The 21,504-nt window shown below is 42.0% G+C and overlaps 1 protein-coding gene across 1 annotated transcript in view; it reads left to right on the top strand.

Annotated features, from left to right (window-relative positions):
- Positions 1-5,237: 5,237 nt before the first annotated feature.
- IL19 (interleukin 19) overlaps positions 5,238-21,504 on the top strand; it is a 28,908-nt gene continuing 12,641 nt past the window's right edge. Inside the window, exon 1 of the mRNA XM_082404070.1 lies at positions 5,238-19,969. The gene's annotated coding sequence lies outside the window, so the exon portion shown is untranslated. The remainder of the gene's footprint in view (positions 19,970-21,504) is intronic.

The following is a 21,504-nucleotide window of genomic DNA, read 5'->3' as shown; positions in this document are numbered from 1 at the left end:
CATCATCGAGACCTGGGCTGTCCAATTTGGTAACCACTAGTCACAAGTGGACATTCAAATTTAAATTAATTACAATTAAAAATTCATTTCCTCAGTGGCAACAGCCACATTTAAGGGCTAATTAGCCATATGTGGCCAGTGGCCACCGTATTGGTCAGTGCAGATTATAGAACATTCTGCCATCAGAGAAGGTTCTCTTTCCTAGACTCTGTAGGGATTTGGGGGTTGCCATAGTCTTATAAACAACTTTGCAAACAACTTAGATCTTTGCTGGTTGTTTATTGAGCAATTAATTTGTACCAGAAACTACCCTTTAAATGAATTATCTTTAATTCTTACAAGGAAAGACTAAGGCTCAGAGAGGTTTAAATAGTTTCCCGAGGCTCACAGTTACTAAGTGTTATAGCTAAAATGTAAATCTATATCTATCTAAGCCCAAAGCCTGAACTCTTAGGTGATTCTCATATATCCTATGGTTAGGCCACACCTTTTAAATTCTATACTTGTGAAAGTTTCTTTTTAGATTCAAACATGGAGCCATATATTGTCCCTCCAGGTAGGCAAAATATCTTAGGATCCTCATTCTGTCACTTCATATGCCCACTAGCCTTCCAAGTTTCATGTCTTTAGCAACTTTGATAAGCATGGTCTCCTAAACTGTATTCAACCAAGTGATTGATAAAAATCATTGACAGGATAAGGGAAAGGGTGGAGGTCCATGGCCAGCTATTAGAATACCCCATTTAGGTTGATATCACTTTATCAGTCTGTACCCTTTGAGCTACTAGCATCCTACCCCATTCTTGTCCATATATCCAGATTCTGGGGATGTGCTCTGTACTTGGAGCCTAAAGGCCCTTTAGCACCATCTAAAATTATATACTAATGTTTACTGGCTGATATAATTGCTTCCAGATATTAGCAAACAATGTATGCTTCTAACCAAACATGGGGCCTGGGAGGATCAAGATACCAATACCTAGTGATGATGCTTCTCATTTTCCACTTAGCCCTCCTTTTCCTCCTTGGGTGTCCCCACCTTTAAAGTGATTGTTTTGATCATCTGTTGCCCAAAACAAACCATCTCAAAACAGTGACTTTAAACAATAACAATCATTTATTTGCTCATGAATATGAAATTTGGGCATGCTTGGTGAGAATAGCCTTTATTCTACGTGGCATCAGCTGGAATGACTTGAACGACAGGGGGAGACTGGTGCAATGAGGTTCCTCTGACACAAGCTCATTAAGTATAAACTGTGAGGATCTAGTGATCTTGCCTCATGCTTTCCTGCGACCCTCCTTCCCACCCTGCTTTCAAACTCTGCCCATGTTGACCAACATGTATTTCCCAGTACTTGCCATCCTCAGCCATCTCTAGGCCTCCATCTAGCATTCCTTTCTTTCCCTTTCCTTGACTAACTGCTATGCATCCTTGAAGACTCAGCTAAGGGGTCACCTTCACCTGAAAGCCTTCTCTGATATCTTTTACCCCATACACTTCGATTTGCATTAAGTACCTCTCCACTGTGTTCCCACAGCACATATGTTCCCCTTTCAAGGCACTTATCCTTCTGTGATTGATTGTCCTTTTATTTGCCTGTCTGTCCCACTAGACCCTTAGCTCTTTACAGGAAGGAACTGCCATGTTTTTATATTGCCAGTGTGTGATGATAAAATAAATTTTCATATGTTGAGGTATGGGGAAGTCATTCTGACTTGTACTTGAGTTAACTTGAACTTTATCCTAACTAGAACAGCCTGTTTGTGGTCTATCAAACATACCTTGTACATCTGCTTTAATTATTCAAGAAGAGGACATATTGAGCAGAAGTAAAGAATGTCCACGCTAAAAATAAAGATTAACACAGGGGCCTGCTCGATTTCAAGGCTATGAGACAAGGAATGTGGTGGTCTCTAGAAGGTGGCAAGGAAACAGATTCTGCCCTAGAGCATCCAGAAAGAACGCAGCCTTGCTGACACCTTGGTTTTAGCCCAGTGAGACTGAGGGTAGACTTCTGACCTCTAGAACTGTGAGGGAAATATACTTGAGAAACTGGGGATTTGCCACATGCCCAGATTTATTCAGTTTTTGCACAACAGCGTGAGAATCAAGAAGGACCCTGGGCTTGTGGTAACCAACATGCATTTTGGGACCATACCCGTGAGGCTGTTCAAGCACAAGGCGGACTCCCGCAGCCACCGGCAAGGCATCATCTTCTTCCATGGAGGCACCATATTAGGGAACCTGGAGAAAAAGCCACATTCACAGAAAGATAGACAAGATGAAAAGGCAGAGGGCTATGTACCAGATGAAGAAACAATATAAAAACCCAGAAAAACAACTAAATGAAGTGGAGATGATAGGCAACCTTCCAGAAAAAGAATTCAGAATAATGATAGTGAAGATGATCCAGGACCTCGGAAAAAGAATGGAGGCAAAGATCAAGAAGATGCAAGAAATGTTTAACAAAGACCTAGAAGAAGTAAAGAACAAACAAACAGAGATGAACAATACAATAACTGAAATGAAAAATACACTAGAAGGAATCAATAGCAAAATAACTGAGGCAGAAGAACAGATAAGTGACCTGGAAGACAGAATGGTGGAATTCACTGCTGTGGAACAGAATAAAGAAAAAAGAATGAAAAGAAATGAAGACAGCCTAAGCAACCTCTGGGACAACATTAAACACAACAACATTCGCATTATAGGGGTCCCAGAAGGAGAAGAGAGAGAGAAAGGATCTGAGAAAATATTTGAAAAGATTATAGTTGAAAACTTCCCTAACACGGAAAAGGAAATAGCCACTGAAGTCCAGGAAACGCAGAGAGTTCTATACAGGATAAAACCAAGGAGAAACATGCTGAGACACATAGTAATCAAATTGGCAAAAATTAAAGACAAAGAAAAATTAATGAAAGCAGCAAGGGCAAAACAACAAATAACAGACAAGGGAACTCCCATAAGGTTAACAGCTGATTTCTCAGCAGAAACTCTCTAAGCCAGAAGGGAGTGACATGACATATTTAAAGTGATGAAAGGGAAGAATCTACAATCAAGATTACTCTCCCCAGCAAGGATTGCATTCAGATCCGATAGAGAAATCAAAAGCTTTACAGACAAACAAAAGTTAAGAGAATTCAGCACCACCAAACCAGCTCTACAACAAATGCTAAAGGAACTTCTGTACGCGGGAAACACAAGAAAAGAAAAGGACCTACAGAAACAAACCCAAAACAATTAAGAAAAATGGGAATAGGAACATACATATCAATAATTACCTTAAACATGAATGGATTCAATGCTCCAACCAAAAGACACAGGCTCGCTGAATGGATACAAAAACAAGACCCATCTATATGCTGTCTACAAGAGACCCACTTCAGACCTAGGGACACATACAGACTGAAAGTTAGGGGATGGAAAAAGATATTTCATGCAAATGGAAATCAAAAGTAAGCTGGAGTAGCAATACTCATATCAGATAAAATAGATTTTAAAACAAAGAATGTTACAAGAGACAAGGAAGGACACTACATAATGATCCAGGGATCAATCCAAGAAGAGGATAGAACAATTATAAATATATATGCACCCAACATAGGAGCACCTCAATACATAAGGCAACTACTAACAGCTATAAAAGAGGAAATCAACAGTAACACAATAATAGTGGGGGACTTTAACACCTCACTTACACCAATGGACAGATCATCCAAACAGAAAATTAATAAGGAAACACAAGCTTTAAAGGACACAATAGACCAGATAGATTTAATTGATATTTATAGGACATTCCACCCCAAAACAACAGATTACACTTTCTTCTCAACTGCGCATGGAACATTCTCCAGGATAGATCACATCTTGGGTCACAAATCAAACCTCAGTAAATTTAAGAAAATTGAAATCATATCAAGCACCTTTTCTGACCACAACGCTATGAGATTAGAAATCAATTAGAGGGAAAAAAAACGCAAAAAACACAGACACATGGAGGCTGAACAATAATTTACTAAATAACCAAGAGATTACTGAAGAAATGAAAGAGGAAATCAAAAAATACCTAGAGACAAATGACAATGAAAACACGATGATCCAAAACCTACGGGATGCAGAAAAGCAGTTCTAAGAGGGAAGTTTATAGCAATACAAGCCTACCTCAAGAAACAGGAAACATCTCAAATAAACAATTAAACCTTACACATAAAGGAACTAGAGAAAGAAGAATAAACAAAACCCAAAGTTAGCAGAAGGAAAGAAATCGTCAAGATCAGAGCAGAAATGAATGAAATAGGAAAAAAGAAAACAATAGCAAAGATCAATAAAACTAAAAGCTGGTTCTTTGAGAAGATAAACAAAATTGATAAACCATTAGCCAGGCTCATCAAGAAAAAGAGGGAGAGGACTCAAATCAATAAAATTAGAAATGAAAAAGGAGACGTTACAACAGACACCGCAGAAATACAAAGCATCCTAAGAGACTACTACAAGCAACTCTATGCCAATAAAATGGACAACCTGGAAGAAACGGACAAATTCTTAGAAAGGTATAACCTTCCAAGACTGAACCAGGAAGAAACAGAAAATATGAACAGACCAATCACAAGGAATGAAATTGAAACTGTGATTAAAAATCTTCCAACAAACAAAAGTCCAGGACCAAACAGCTTCACAGGTGAATTCTATCAAACATTTAGAGAAGAGCTAACACCCATCCTTCTCAAACTCTTCCAAAAAATTGCAGAGGAAGGAACACTCCCAAACTCATTCCATGAGGCCACCATCACCCTGATACCAAAACCAGACAAAGATACTACAAAAAAAGAAAATTACAGACCAATATCACTGATGAATATAGATGCAAAATTCCTCAACAAAATACTAGCAAACAGAATCCAACAACACATTAAAAGGATCATACAGCATGATCAAGTGGGATTTATCCCAGGGATGCAAGGATTCTTCAATATATGCAAATCAATCAATGTAATACACCATATTAACAAACTGAAGAAGAAAAACCATATGATCATTGCAATAGATGCAGAAAAAGCTTTTGACAAAATTCAACACCCATTTATGATAAGAACTCTCCAGAAAGTGGGCATAGAGGGAACCTACCTCAACATAATAAAGGCCATATATGACAAACCCACAGCCAACATCATTCTCAATGGTGAAAAACTGAAAGCATTTCCTCTAAGATCAGGAACAATACAAGGATGTCCAGGCTCACCACTATTGTTCAACATAGTTTTGGAAGTCCTAGCCATGACAATCAGAGAAGAAAAAGAAATAAAAGGAATACAAATCAGAAAAGAAGAAGTAAAACTGTCACTGTTTGCAGATGACATGATACTCTACATAGAGAATTCTAAAGATGCCACCAGATAACTACTAGAGCTAATCAATGAATTTGGTAAAGTTGCAGGATACAAAATTAATGCACAGAAATCTCTTGCATTCCTATATACTGATGATGAAAAATCTGAAAGAGAAACTAAGGAAACACTCCCATTTACCACTGCAACAAAAAGAATAAAATACCTAGGAATAAACCTACCTAGGGAGACAAAAGACCTGTATGCAGAAAACTATAAGACGCTGATGAAAGAAATTAAAGATGATACCAACAGATGGAGAGACATACCATGTTCTTGGATTAGAAGAATCAATATTGTGAAAATGACTATACTACCCAAAGCAATCTACAGATTCAATGCAATACTTATCAAATTACCAATGGCATTTTTTACAGAACTAGAACAAAAAAATCTTAAAATTTGTAGGGAGACACAAAAGACCCCGAATAGCCAAAGCAGTCTTGAGGGGAAAAATCGGAGCTGGAGGAATCAGACTCCCTGACTTCAGACTATACTACAAAGCTACAGTAATCAAGACAATATGGTACTGGCACAAAAACAGAAATATAGATCAATGGAAGAGGATAGAAAGTCCAGAAATAAACCCCCACACCTATGGTCAACTAATCTTTGACAAAGGAGGCAAGGATATACAAAGGAGAAAAGACAGTCTCTTCAATAAGTGGTGCTGGAAAAACTGGACAGCTACATGTAAAAGAATTAAATTAGAACACTCCCTAATGCCATACACAAAAGTAAACTCAAAATGGATTAGAGACCTAAATGTAAGACCAGACACTATAAAACTCTTATAGGAAAACATAGGAAGAACACTCTTTGACATAAATCACAGCAAGGTCTTTTTTGATCCACCTCCTAGAGTAACGGAAATAAAAACAAAAATAAACAATGGGACCTAGTGAAACTAAAAAGCTTTTGCAAAGCAAAGGAAATCATAAACAAGATGAAAAGAAAACCCTCAGAATGGGAGAAAATATTTGCAAACGAATTAACAGACAAAGGATTAATCTCCAAAATATATAAACAGCTCATGCAGCTCAATATTAAAAAAACAAACACCCCAATCCAAAAATGGGCAGAAGACCTAAATAGACATTTCTCCAAAGAAGACATACAGATGGCCAAGAGGCACATGAAAAGTTGCTCAACATCACTATTTATTAGAGAAATGCAAATCAAAACTACAATGAGGTATCACCTCACACCAGTTAGAATGGGCATCATCAGAAAATCTACAAACAACAAATGCTGGAGAGGGTGAGGAGAAAAGGGAACCCTCTTGCACTGTTGGTGGGAATGTAAACTGATACAGCCACTATGGAGAACAGTATGGAGGTTCCTTAAAAAACTAAAAATAGAATTACCATATGACCCAGCAATCCCAGTACTGGGCATATACCCAGAGAAAACAATAATTCAAAAAGACACATGCACCCCAATGTTCATTGCAGCATTATTTATAATAGCCAGGTCATGGAAGCAACCGAAATGCCCATTGACAGACAAATGGATAAAGGAGATGTGGTACATATACACAATGGAATATTACTCAGCCATAAAAAGGAATGAAACTGGGTCATTTGTAGAGACGTGGATGAATCTAGAGACTGTCATACAGAGTGAAGTAAGTCAGAAAGAGAAAAACAAATATTGTATATTAACACATATATGTGGAAACTAGAAAAATGGTACAGGTGAACTAGTTTTCAGGGCAGAAATAGAGACACAGATGTAGAGAACAAATGTATGGACACCAATGGGGGAAAGTGGCAGGGGTGGTGGTGGTGGTGTGATGAATTGGGATATTGGGATTGACATATATACACTAATATGTATAAAATGGATAACTAATAAGAACCTGCTGTATAAAAAATAAATAAAATAAAATTCAGAAATTAAAAAAAAAAAGAATTAATGCTACATAGGAAATTATTAGGTCAACTAAAAAAATTGGCATATGGTTGTTTACTTGGATAAAAATATTGTATCAATATTAAATTTCCTTAAGTTGAAAACTCTACTGTGTAAATGTAAGAGAATATTATTATTTAGAGGAAATGCTCACTGAAATATTTGGGGGTGAAGGGCTTTATGCAAGTAACTTACTCTTGAATCGTTCAGAAAAATGTTATGTGTATATATTATTTGTGTGTGTGTGTGTGAATACATGTCGATCTAGATGTATATGGAAGAGAAACAGCAAACAATAAAGCAAATAGAGTTAAATAAATAAATAAATAAATAAATAAATAAATAAAATAATAAAGACTAAATGCCTCCCTTCCTGGGATGCCAATGCTGGTACTCCTTTAACAGAAAGACTCCCTTCCCAGGTGCCAAGGCCATACTGACTTGCTGTGTATGTGCCGATCTGTTTTTTTGATACCTTGAAGGAATGTATCCATGACTTGTTTGGTGTTCTTTGTTCTGACAAGATATAAAACTGCTAAAAACCAGGCTTCTCCAGAGCAGTTCCTCAGAGTTATCTGAGAGGCTGTCTTCCAGGCCATAGTACTCAGTTTGCCTCAAATAAAACTCTTTTCTATTCCTATTATAGATTGTTTCTTGATATTTTTGTCAACAGTGGGCTATAGTAGATATTTCCCAGCTCAGTATGTTGAATCAATGAATGATATGATGAGAAAGCAGATTTTGTAAGTTAAAATGATGCTGTCAGAATACCAGATTAGCAACAGGACCCAGCACCTGTAAAGGGCCTCAGTGAAACAGGTTCTCCTGGACCCAAGATTAAATGAGTTCAAGTATATAAAGCCTTTTAGAGCAGTTGCCTCACACTTGGTGTTTGCTGCTGCTATTACTACGGCTACTGCAACAACCATGATGACCTCTTCAGCTTTCAGAGGGAGAGCTGTCCTTGTCAGAAGTTCTTTTTGCTCTCACATCAGTCTTTTCCTGTGAACAGGACCTTGGATGACACCACTGGCCCCCTCCCAGCTGCTCCTCCTCCCCCCAGGCTCTGGGAGTTCCCGGAGGCTAGAATTCCCGAAAGAGGAGTCCTGTGGAAGAGGAAGTATGTTCAGGGCTAACAGAGTCTGGGTGTGTCTTCCTTTGGCAAGAGCTTAGTCCCTGCTTCTGCGCTGTCACTTCTCCCCTATTGACTTCTGTTACAACAGGTGGATACAGGTATTGCCACTTGCCAGGCGTTTCTGAGCTCCCCCAGGCCTGGCAGAGATAAGGAGAGGCAGGAAGGAGGAAGTGAGTGATGGGCTCCTCTGGTATTTGCCACCTTGGGATCCTCATCCACCTCCCCTTTGCCCTGGGAACCTGGGGTCCTTTGGGGGAAGCTAGCAGGAAAGTGCACGCATGGGAATGAAAGCTAATTGCACTTGGGGAGAAGGCTTGGTTTGCACCTTAATTTGGGGGAGGTGCCCAGGCTCTTCAAGTTCCCTCAGGCCTTGCTCTTGCCCTGCCTTTCTGGGGTGGCTGGAAGCTGAAAAGTCCCAGATTTTTCCTCATCATGTCTCTTCCCTACCCTGCCTGGAATTTGGGGGAACTTGAGCATGGCAGTTTTAGCCAGAACTGTGATTAATAATTGGTGCTGGGAAAACTGGGGTTCTGGGTAAACTTGAAAATTTTGGGGGGAGGGGAGAAGGGAAATTTCCAAGATTCCCCTGAAAGGAGGAGACAGGGCAGGGTCCCTGGGAAGAGGCTTGAGAGCAGTGGGGCACTGAGGAGGACTCATGGGGAACACTCAGGACAGAAGGGCTGAAAAGCAAGACATGTAAGGATGGCAGATGTGAGGCCCTTGAAGAGCCACAGCTTGGGGTGAAGATAGGGCAGGACTCCTGAGGGAGAACACTGGAGTCTCGTGGATGATCTGGAGGAAAGGATGGATTTCCTCCATCAATTTTTTCTGGTGCTCCTCCACCATGTTTCCAATTAAATCTCACTTCCGTCAGGAGGCATTCCTTGACCTGTGGACCAGGTTAGGCCCCCGTACGGCTTCCCACAGGGCAGTACTGTTATAACCCTTGCCCCACCCCAGAGTCAGATTCTGTGGTGCAGACCCCATGTCCTCCCTTACTAGCTCTATGGCCTTGTCCAAGCATTCAAGCTCTTTTTACCTAAATTTTCTCAATCTGTGATGTGGCTGAATATGGGGCCTTTTCACAGGGTTGTAAGATGAAATGAAATAACACATTGGAAGAGTTTAGCACAGAGGCCAGCTCTTGAATGGTAAGGGTGATGTAGTGACCATGGCTGGTTGATGGCCTGTCTTCCCTACTCCTCCGAGGCCCGTGGGGGCAGAACTGTTTGTGTTGTCCACCATCGTATCCCCAGAACCGAGCACAGTGCCTGGCAAATTGTAAGAGCCCAATGAGCATTTGGTGAGTGAATGTATCAGTGACTAAGATGAACTGGAGTTAGAGTCCTTGTGGGGGTTAGGGCCTAGGGTTACCTAGGCTGTGTGTACCCCCCGAGCATTGTTCTCTAGTGAGCCCAATTGAAAGAAGGCACCAAGGTTATTCTTGGATAGAATGACTACGAGTGACCATTTTCCTTTTCTTCTATTTCTCTGTGGTCTCTACAATTTTTCTGTACCAAAACAAGGATGACTTTTCCAATGGTTAAAAAAGAGAAAATTCTATTAAGCAAACACTCTGCATTGTCTGGAACGGAGAGGTGAGAGCAGGATAAGAATGGGAAGGTGATGCAGGGATGGCTTGTGTTTCTGTTCTCCTTCCCATCGGCCTTCTCAGCCCTCCAAGGCCCCTTGGGGAGGGCGGGGTCTTACAGCTTGATTCCTGCCCAGGGAATTCTCAAAGCACAAAGCCACGGGGATGAGGTTCCTGCTTTTCTTTTCTTGAGAAGGATACGACTGAAGCAAGTTTGAGCTCTAATAGGATTTCCATGTTTTCAGAGGGAAAGAACATTCTCAGTCCTGAAGTCTTGTGGTGCCAAGAAGTGATCATGAGTGTGTGTGGTGAGGGGTGAAACGTCTTCCCGGGGCTCACCCTGGCACTGCCTCTTAATATCAACGGAGTATTTGTCTCCAGAGGCCTGGGGCCCCCAGGTTGGGGAAAGGGCTAGCAGCTGCTCCATGGAGGAGGGGAGGAAAGTGGTCTTGAAGAAAGAGGCCTGGACTAAGAGCCAAGGTGCTTAGGTTGGATTTCCAACTCTACCTGGTTGCGTGATCCTCTAGTCACTGAGCCTCAGGGTCCCCATCTGCAAAAAGGAGATGAGGACATCTCTCTACTTACACGGAGTTTTGAGTACAAAGCGATACTGAATGTGGAAATGCTTTGGAGAGCATGGAATGATGGACAGATGCTATTTGTGAATGGGAGGATTATTGATGGAGAAGAGGAAAGCATAGTGAGTTATGTTCCTGTTGCTTGCATTTTCAGATTAAAAAGCACTTACTGAGTTTCCTGTCCTATATATCATATTGTCAGTCCTCATTTGCCCCATGTTACCGATGAGAAAACTGAGGCTGTTCAAAGACAGCCAGATCTTACCCAACGTCACAAGGCTAGTAAGCGGCAGAACCAGAGCTCAGATCCAGCTCTTCTTTCTCAGTCCAACTCGTGGTAACCAACTTGTCTCGGTTTGCCCAGGATTTTCTGTCTTTAAGACTGAAGGTCCTGTGTCCCAGGCAACTCCTCTGTCCCAGGCAAACTGGGATGGTTGGTCACCCTAAGTCCAGGGCTCATCCCATAAGTCAGCAACATTGGCTTTGCCAAGCGCGGTGGAGGCTGTAGAGCTAAGAAGAGCCCGAAGTTATTCTCCCCTGCTTCTTCCTAAGGAAGAAATGGCCCCAGCCCCCAGCCATGGGAAGATCCTTCTACAGGCAAGACTATCATGAACAAACCCAAGAGAAAGACTGGGTGGGCAGCTCCCTTCTAGCATCAGATCAGTTTCTCTTTCTGTGACTTCCATCACTGAGCAGATTGTAACCTGCTCTTAGGTAAATAGGTAGAGAGAAAAGGCACTTCTTCCTTTCTAGATGGGCGTCCCTCCCTGTGTGCTCATCATCCCTCACACATGCATACAGCATATGATTTTTAATGCAGGTAGGCAGGGCAGAAAGTATCACCCCCATTTCTCCAGATGAGGAAACTGAGGTACAGAGAGGTTGTCCTGTCCAAAGTTACACAGCCAGCAAGTGTCAAAACTAGACCCAAATCCAAGTCTTTTAAGGTTTTAAATTTAGAGTTCACGGACTCCTGAAGGTCTGTAGATGGGCATCAGAGGAAAAGTTTGTGTGTATGTGTATCTTGGCAGGGGACATCTCATATATTTCACCAGTTTCTCAAAGGAATGAATTAGACATCTTGGATCTATAGTTTGTGCATGATTAACTTTTTTCTGTGTTTAAAGATTGACTTTGTTCCAAGAAAAGCTTTAAGGATGGCAAGTTATTCTGGTACTTAAAATGTGCTTAAGTGTTACTGTGTTTCAAGTGCACAAGGCAAAAATGATTAATTTTACTTTGACACAGCTGGTGAAATTGAATTTTTTCTCTCTTTCTATTTGGAAATTCTTCACTGTCTATAAAATGTCATGTCCAGAATTTTTTCTTCTGTTACCACATTTTATTTAATTTCTCAGCATAGATGCACACACCGAAAGAAAAAAGGCCTACATAGTTCAACTCTTCAATAGCCAGGGTTGCCTGCCTCCAATCCTTCCTGGGGTCTGGTTGTTTTGGACGCTGAGAGAGAAGCATGCAAACACTTTGGGCCTGGCTTCTCTGATTTTTTTATGGAAGCGCTTCACTTAAGGGACCCAGAAAAATAGTGTTTCTGTGGTACGAATCCACAGGCCCCTTCCCACCAGGCTCCCAGTCTAGCAGGCAAGCTGTTCATGTTGAACTTACCAAAACCCCATGCGGGTGGGTGTGGGGAAACACCAAAGAACCATGCAAATGTCTCTGTCTTTGGGAGGTCCCATTCCCTCTCATTCACTCATTCATTCATTTAAGAAACGTTTATGGAGTGCCTACTACATGCTACATTTTGGAGGTAAACTAGTAAACAAGACAGAGAAGATCACTGCCATCATGGAGTTTATATCCAAGCAAGAACTTGACCTCAGTTTCTCAAATTAAAAAGGGCCATCTGGTCGCTAACTTGAACACACTCTCTGATGGGGAGATACCGTCTCAGTCCTTCTGAAGTTTCAAGTCTTTTGGGAGAGAGATTTCAGGATGGCTCAACCAACCTAATGTGAAAGTGACCAGAGCACATAAATCCCCAAGTGCTAAGGGGAGACCAAGGGGAAAGAGTGCAGGGAGGATGGTGAGAGAAATTCCTGGAGGAATTGCGTCTTGCTTTAAGTTTGGGCCTTAAGCTGAAAATCCTAGCTTACTTCTGAGAGAAGCCACAGCTGGCTCCCACTCAGCATGCCAGATTGAATGAATCTGTATCTGAAATATGATGGAGGTTTAGCCAAACTAGGGGAGAAAATCCTCTAGGAAAGGAAATGTAAACAAAGCCTCTGGCTTTCTGAATGGACAGAATCCTAAGAGCTAGGATGATACCATGGCAGAGTTCTGCTGGTTGGGGTTTCCTCCAGGAAACAATGTGAAAGCAAGATGCGGTTCTCCTGCCCGACCTGCTCTGACGCCACAAGTATTTCAGATCCATTAGCCTTCTTTCTGCTGCCCACTTAATATACCTGTGCAGCAAACCAACAGCCTCCAGCCCAACGCCCTCCTCCTCCCAGGTGTCCTGAGGTGAAGCTCTCCTCAGGAACTCCTTGGCTCCCAGTGCCCAAGGGAGCAGCTCTTTTCAACTGACATAGATCATTTTACCAGTAAGGGGAAAACAACATCCAGTTTCCACAGAATTACGGTTTCTGCTGACATACCTGGATTTGTTGGTTGGGAAGGGCGCTCTCAAGCGAGACTCTATACCATTTGTTGCTCTGCTTTTCCTTAGCTTCGAGAGAAGAGGTGTCTCTATTTCTGTAGGAGGAAGGCTTGAAATCAGAAGAGGCAACAAAGGGCATATGAATGAAAAGAGAACTGGACTGAGAGTTTGGGGATGTGGGTTCCGGTCCCTACTCCATGACTACTCGGCTTTGGGCAAGACACATCTTCTCTCTGAGCCTCAGCCCTTTCCTCCTCTGTAAGTGAGAAGGCTGGACCAGCTCCTTCCTGTCTGGTAGATTGAAGTGGTTAAGGATGAAGGTGCTAGAGTCGGGTTGCCTAGATTACATCCAGCTCTGCTGCTTACTCCCTGGGTACCCCCAGGCAAGGTTCTTCATAGCACCTAAGTCTTAGCCCCCTTCTCTGAAACAACACACACAAAAATATTACCTACCTCATGGAGCAGGTGTGAAGAGTAAAAGAGACAATGCATGTAAGTGCTTAATACAGTGCCAGGGCTGATCAATGTGCTCACGACTTGTTAGCTATTGCTGTCAGCCTTGTTCCTTCAGCCTATGAATTTTGAGTTTGTGACAATGAGTAACACCAGATAATAGAATGATAAAGACACGTGAAACGTTTGGCCCCGATAGCATTCCTCTGATTCTCCCTGGAGCGAGTTGAGGCACAGGACAAGGGAGCAGGACTTTGCCTTTTCCCAACGGCTTTGGCCGCCCTCGGTGGACTTGGATTGAGTGATGTGTTGCCTTGGAAGAGGAGCTCTGATGATATGTTTATGTTGGCAGGATGGGGAAGGGAACTGAACATGTTTGTGTACGGTATTATAAAGAAACTAAATCTTTATCTTCTGTTGTAGTAAGCCAATAGCTCATTTCTAAAACGAAGAGTTCAGAAGTGGCAGTAACTGCGTGTTCTCTAGAATTATGAAGCTAAATAACAAAAGGGGAAGCTGAAGGTTGAAAGCTGTTGCCTACAGGGCATAGGAATGGCGGGCAGGGCGGACTGGGCAACAGCCTGCAGGTTTGCATCATATACATGCCTTCTAAAGTCACATACCTGGAAATTTTCAATTAAAAATAACATTAAATTAGAAAATACAAATAAATGCAATATACTATCCTAGGGTCTGTGGTCAAGGGGATTTACTGTCTAGCTAAGGAAGTTTATGTGTTCACACATCATATGTTCTTGTAAAATTCACAAAAAGAAGGTATATTCGCCTTAATCAGTTAAGATCAGTGTTCTTTTCTACTCTGGCCTCCCCTCAGGTGACACTGGAGAGGCCACAATATCTAGGGGATCTGAGTCGGGAGCAGTTGACTTGGAGATGTGTTTGGCCCTTAGAGAGTTGTATTTATATGTCCTGTAATCACATCTGTGTGTGGTTAAGATATTGTTACCCAGCCTGGTGTAAGAATCGCATCCAGGAATATTCCTTCCACCCACTGTACTGACTTTTACTACTGGAAGTGTGTGGATATTGGAAGAGAAGCATGGATCCAGAAGAAAGTGTGTTGAAAATTCTTCCAGGCACCAGACATCTAAGGCTGTAAGCCAAAGATCTGGTTTTCATTAAAATCTAGTAAAAATGGAAACATTTACTCAATAATGCAATATATATGATTAGAAATGAATCACATACTTTTTTCTTTTCTGATGGGAATCTGGTGAAGCAGAATTTATCAGAATTTCTGTGTTTGTAGGGCACCAAACTATAGCATCTTTCATGCATGCCAACTATCAGTGACAAAAACCCACTTTTGAACAACCATACTTAAGGAAAGACTAACTTTTTAAAAATCCTCTTTATAGAAAATAACAGTTAAAAATCATTGCGATAGAAGAAGCAGACAAAGAGGTGTCAGATTTCTAAAAGTGTTGGGCTATCTTTCCGGATTTTGTGGTGTTTTTGGTATTTGTCAGCTTTATAAGATTTGTAATTTTCCATGATTTATTTCTGATTCTAAATAATTATTCAGTTTTTAATTTTTTTATTTTTTTAACATCTGTATTGGAGTATAATTGCTTTACAATGGTGTGTTAGTTTCTGCTTTTTAACAAAGTGAATCAGCTATACAGATACATATGTCCCCATATCTCTTAATTATTCACTTTTGTCCCTAATTTCGAAATTCTGTTTTAAAATTCCTTTTCTTAGAGAGCCACCCATGAGCTACAGGCCCCATACAAGCTGTGTCTGGCCATGGCTGGGGCTGAACTCTGTAGAGGGTCCGGTGGAGAGTTGCCAGATTTAACAAATGAAAATACAGGATGCCCAGTTAACTTTGAATTTCAAATGGATAAGCACTAAAATGTGTTTATCTGAAATTCAAAGTTAACTGGGCATCTTGTATCCATTCAGCGGTAATATGAAAGAAACAGGAGTAAATTCAACCAGGGTGGGGGTAGGAAGGTGGAGGGGAGGGGGAAGTGGGAAAGGAAGAGGGGAAAGACTTCACGAGAAAGTCACACTGGGCCAAGTCTTACAAGCTGGGTAGACGTTTGCAAGGCAGAAGAGCAAAGGGAGTGCTTCCTAGGTGAGAAGAGGTAGTCAGGTACGGGGCTCATCAAGAGGGGTGAGGTTGGAGATGTGGTCAAGGTCCAGGTTGTGATGGGTCTGGAGTGCCACAGGGAGCAGCTTCCTTTACCCTGGAAGCCCCTGGGACCATGTTGGGAGTTTTAGGCTAGAGAACACTAAGATTAGGTTTTCATTTTCACCTGGGAGAGGGTGGGTTGTCGAGAATGAGACCAGGTCAGTGATCCAGGAGAGGAATAGGGAGGCAGTGCTTAGACTCTTTCCATTACCCAGCCCTGGCTCTTCCTCGCCAGTCTCCACAGGGGTTGTTTCATGGCATTTGAGCCATAGAACCCATTGACGTAAGGTGTCAAACAGGATCTGAGGCTCTAGGTCACCAGGCTGTGACTTAGAGCCCTGGGAGTGAAAACGGAGAAGGAAAGGCCAGGTTGATGTAGCACAGGTGCCCAAGGCAAGTTTGTCCTTCCCTCCCCACCAGCACAGGGGCAGCCAGCGTGAATTTCTTCAGGTCATTAACTTCCTGGGTGAAGGCAAGTCAGAACAGCTTGGCTTGGGGGAGTTACATCACCTCCCTCTGCTAAACAGGCTTGATGTTCCCCACAGCTTTATGTTCTGTTCCACTCCACCTAGCCCTGAAATGGGAAGGCAGAGTGGGGTTAGAAAGGGCACTGAGCTGGAAGTCAGGACGTGGAGATTTGAGAACAGTATGCCGTGTCTTTGCTGGGTGATGGGAGGGCTGGTTCACGTCTCCGTTTGTTCACGGCTTTAATGGGAACGTTGAACCGGTGCTCTCTGCTGTCTTTTCTGACTCTCATTTCTAAACCCCAAATAGAGGAGAAACATTTCATGTTTAAAGTCCCCGGGGGGACTGGCCAAGAAGGTGGAGTAGGAAGACGCTGCGTTCACCTTCTCCCACGGGCACACCAAAATTACAACTATTTACAGAGCAACTCTCAATGGGAACAGCCAGAACTGGGAAATTTATCTCTTTTTTTTGCTTTATTGTAAAACTTATATACAAGTCAAAACATATTATTACAATCCAGATATATTTACCAAGACATTTAAACATTTATATTCCCAGCTATATTTCCCTGTGCTACACAGTAGGTCCTTGTTGGTTATCTATTGATACTTTATATACAGTAGTGTGTATATGTTAATCCCAAACTCCTAATTTATCCCTCCCCCTTTTCCCCTTTGATAACCATAAGTTTGTTTTCTATACTATGCTCAATATTTTGTGATAACCTATAAGGGAAAAGAATCTGACAAAGAATATATATATGTCTGCATGTATAACTGAACCACTGTGCTATACACTTGAAACTAACACAACATTGTAAATCAACTATACTCCAATTAAAAAATAATAAAAAATAAAAAGACAAAAAACTGAATAACATTTATATTCTTTCTGCTTTTAAGTCCCATTTACTTCCCAAATGAAATATCCATCCATCAGTATCAGTATTTCTTTCTTTTACAAATTCTTTCTCTAGCATATTTTCCAGTGTCATATAGTCCTCACAACTATAGGTTCTTCCTCAGATCTAACTGAAATTATGCATATAAACCTAATCCATTTCCTCCAGGTCACTCAGTAGGGCTGCACTTTGCTCAGCTCCATGGAGCCTCATTCCCATAAAAGGCAATGGGCATGGTGCCCTCTGGAGTTGCACAATGCCTGGCTCACTTTTTGTCTGAGCTCCAGGACTTAGCACTTAGGAGTGGCAAGCTCCACCCCTATGGAGAAGAAGTTGCCTTGGCAGCATCGTGAATGGTTCATGGAGGTGCAGTGGATTGTGAGTGGGGATAGGGGATTGGAAAGTGTGAGAGAGCTGTGTCCGGCACCCATCAAACTCAGAGCATCTCCATCCTGGCTCTCTGGTTTTCCTTCAATCTCTCTGTATTCTCATTTATCAAATGGGAACTTGAGCTCTGGTATCCCAATGGTGGGTCAGCTGACTCTAGAAGACCCAGTTCTAAGGCTAGGCATAACCCACATCTATGGATCAAATACACCGTTTGATTGCAATCCTGGGAGGAACGCCATTCCATCTCAATCCATATGCTTATCTTTTTATATTAGATGTTAGTAGCAAGGCTTAGGATGGAGAGAAATCATTTCTTATTGTCTCTCCTTCCTCCCAATTTAGGGACTTAAAGGGGGGCTGTAACATTAATAAAAAACTTATTATTTTCTAATCTCTTATTATGTGCCAGCCACTGTGCTGAAAACGTACATTTAATCATTTAATCTACACACCATGCCTACATGGTGAGTATTCGTTAGGCACCGTTAGCACCATTTTGCCGATGAATAAGCAGAGGCACAGAGATTAGCTGGCTTGCCTTCGCTCTGACAGCTGTTGGGAGCACAGGCAGTCAGCCTACGCTTGGCTGACTCCAGAGGTACAGTCCCAGTCACTGTGATACAGTGTATGCTGGAGGGGAGCTATAAGCACATTAACGTATTTTTCCTTTCTCTGCAAGCTTCCTGATGTGACATCTTTGTCCTGAGATGAAAGTTGGGTCAGAACACACCATTTGAGTGCAAGCTGATGAATACAGGCTGTGAGTCAGCACAGTTTTGCAGTCATCTCACATATGGGGCCACCATCTGTGAGCTATGAGCCAGGCAGCTCAGGCAGTGCTGAGAAAAACAGCGTCTGCCCCCCACCGCCCATCTCCCTCCCCGGGGAAGCAGGGGTGGGGGGGCAGAGATCTCTGGACTCAAGAGTAGCTCATTCTCTCCTCCCCAGAAGGAGGAAAGAGACACTTATTAAGTCCTAAAAAGGTGTCTTCTCTCTTTCCAGCTGTCTGGCATACAGCATCAGAATAAATAATATTTACAGAGTACTTACTATGGGTCAAGTCCATTAGATCATTCAAATCCTCATGGTTTATTTTCATCTATTTTATGGAGCCTCAGAAAGGTCTTGAGTAGCTTGTCTAGTGTCTCACAGAGAAGAGGGAGAGCCTGGGTTTAAATCCAGAGCTACGCTGTGACCACTACAATCTATTTTCCCTCAACATGTACTATTTCATTATGTCCAAGATGCTGAACAACAAGGTTTCCAGCCCCTGTGGCTCCCTTCCATTGCATCTATGCCCATAAAAAGTTCTCAGTCCTCTCCGTCCCTCTTCCTTCCCTGCTAGTGCCCTGCCTACCACTCTGTCTTGCCAGTATGGCTGCAGGGTAGATTTGTTCCAACCCGTTGTCCAAAGGGCCCATGGGGTCTCTTGTAATTGCACCCCATCCACAAGTTGTTTTGTTTGGTAAAAACAAACTCTGTTTTGGGAATTTGTGTTTGGAGAGGAAACTTTTTAAACCCTGTCTTTTCATCACCATCTCTCCAAACCTTGATTCTTGAAGAACATGGGGGTGTAGAGATTGTGTAAAAAAGTAATTTAGATAGAGAGTCTTCTAGCTCAAGAGCAAGCATTCCAGGCTCTGTTCCTGGCTCTGCCACGGAGTGCTAAGCCTCTCTGACTCCCAGTCTCATTTTCTCTCTCTGCATTAATTGAGAATGAAAGGGCTGTCCAAGGGACAAGATGGAGAGGAAAGAGATGATGTCCAAAGAAATCCTTGCATTTCTGAGAACGAAAAAAAAAAAAACCTTCCCTATGAAGTTAAACAAAATAATGCATGTAAAGCATTTAAGCTATTGCCTGGCACATGTTAGGTGCTGAGTAGCTCAGGCAGATGGAGCGTGCAGGAGCTGGGGCACCCACAGAGTCTCAGGGCTGGCTGCAGCAGGGCACGGCTGTCAGAAGAGTGCTTTCCTGACTTTGCCTGCAGGGTACGATTGGTGACATGCCACAGCTCTGAGGAAAGTGACCTACTTGGGTTTTTCTGTATGGACACAGGATTGCAAGAAATTCTCATTTGCATAGAGATGGGGAGTTTATTTTTGCTAGAAGCTGCATGTCAAGACAGAGAAGAAAGAGGCATTTCTTAATAATCATTAATCAGCTGTATCTGAAAAGAAAAAGAAATCAATTGGGGAAATGAGATGCTAAGGAAATGAGGGGAAAAGCAATCTCCCTCCACATGGACACACCCAGTAAACCTTGACAGCATTTCCTTGTATCCACCTGCATAAAAGTGACCAGCCCTTTACAAGTGGCAAGGAACACGAAGAGTGAAGACACAGGAGAAGCCCAGGAGCACCCCGTGAGAGGTGAGGCTCGTGTCGTCCTTCCTCAGAGGATTTGTTCATCAACCATCCCAGCCCTCGTCCTTTACAGCTGCAGAGAGGTGACCTGCTGTCACTGTGGATGGCCTATGATATCCCAAGTGCTGGGCATTTTGTAGAATGGGGAGGGGTATTCTGTAGAGAGGCTGAACTTTCCAGTACCTTATTCTCAATAAGAAACAGGGAGAGTGGGAAAGGAGGAAGGAAGAAAGGGAAGGGGAAGGAATCTATTTTTTTTAAAAATATGATGATTTTATTTTTTATTTTATTTTATTTTTTAAATTTTATTGAAGTATAGTTGATTTACAATGTTGTGTTAATTTCTGCTGTACAGCAAAGTGATTCAGTTATACATATACATATTCTTTTTCATATGCTTTTCCATTATGATTTATCACAGTATATTGAATATAGTTGCCTGTGCTATACAGTAGGGACTTGTTTATCCATCCTATATATAAGTTTGCATTTGCTAATCCCAAACTCCCAGTCCTACCCTCCCCTCTCCCCTTCCCCCTTGGCAACCACAAGTCAGTTCTCTATGTCTGTGAGTCTGTTTCTCTTTCGTGGATATGTTGAATTGTGTCATATTTTAGATTCCACATGTAAGTGATATCGTATGGTATTTGTCTTTCTCTTTCTGACTTACTTCACTAAGTATGATAATCTCTAGGTGAAAGCATGTTACTGCAAATGGCATAATTTCATTCTTTTTTATGGCTGAGTAATATTCCACTGTATATATGTACCACATCTTCTTTATTCATTCATCTGTTGATGGACGTTTAGGTTGCTTCCATGTCTTGGCTATTGTGAATAGTGAGGCTATGAACATAGGGGTGCATGTATCTTTTTGAATTATAGTTTTGTCTGGATATATGCCCAAGAGTGGGATTGCTGGATCATATGGCAACTCTATTTTTAGTTTTTTGAGGAACTTCCATACTGTTTTCTATAGCTGCTGCACCAATTTACATTCCCATCAACAGTGTTGGAGGGTTCAAGGGAAAGGAATCTAGCATTTACTATAAACTTTTTGTTCTAGGAACTGTGCTGGGCACTTTAGAATATGTGTATTTTTAATCCTTTGCAGTATTAAATATCTTTTTAAACATAAGGAACACCACTGGCTCAGTGGGATCCGATCAGAAATGTGTTCCTTTTTGTCTGCTGTAAGGAAATCTGCTGGATCTCCAGTTGAGATCCCAGGAGGAACAGAGCTGTAGGTGGGGTGGTGCAGTGGTAAGGAGAACGGGCCACCTGCCTTCACATCCTGGCTCTGCCACTCGCTGGTCATATCCCTTGGGCAGGTTTCTCCACCTTGCTAAGTGTCAGTTCCCTCTTTGGTAAAATGGGGATAGAAACAGAACCTACCTCATAGGGTGGTTGTGAGCATTAAATAAGATAATTGTGGAAAATACTTGGCATGGAGCCCCAGGCACGTGGCATGTATGATAAACGTTAGCTACTACTGTTACCTGAATCAGCCGAGATGTCTGGAATCGCCTCACCAAGCTAAG

The sequence above is a fragment of the Balaenoptera borealis genome (genome assembly GCF_965194805.1).
Source record: "Balaenoptera borealis genome assembly, chromosome: 1".
In the NCBI taxonomy this organism is placed as follows: domain Eukaryota; kingdom Metazoa; phylum Chordata; class Mammalia; order Artiodactyla; family Balaenopteridae; genus Balaenoptera; species Balaenoptera borealis.
This window is presented reverse-complemented; position numbering and strand designations above follow the sequence as displayed.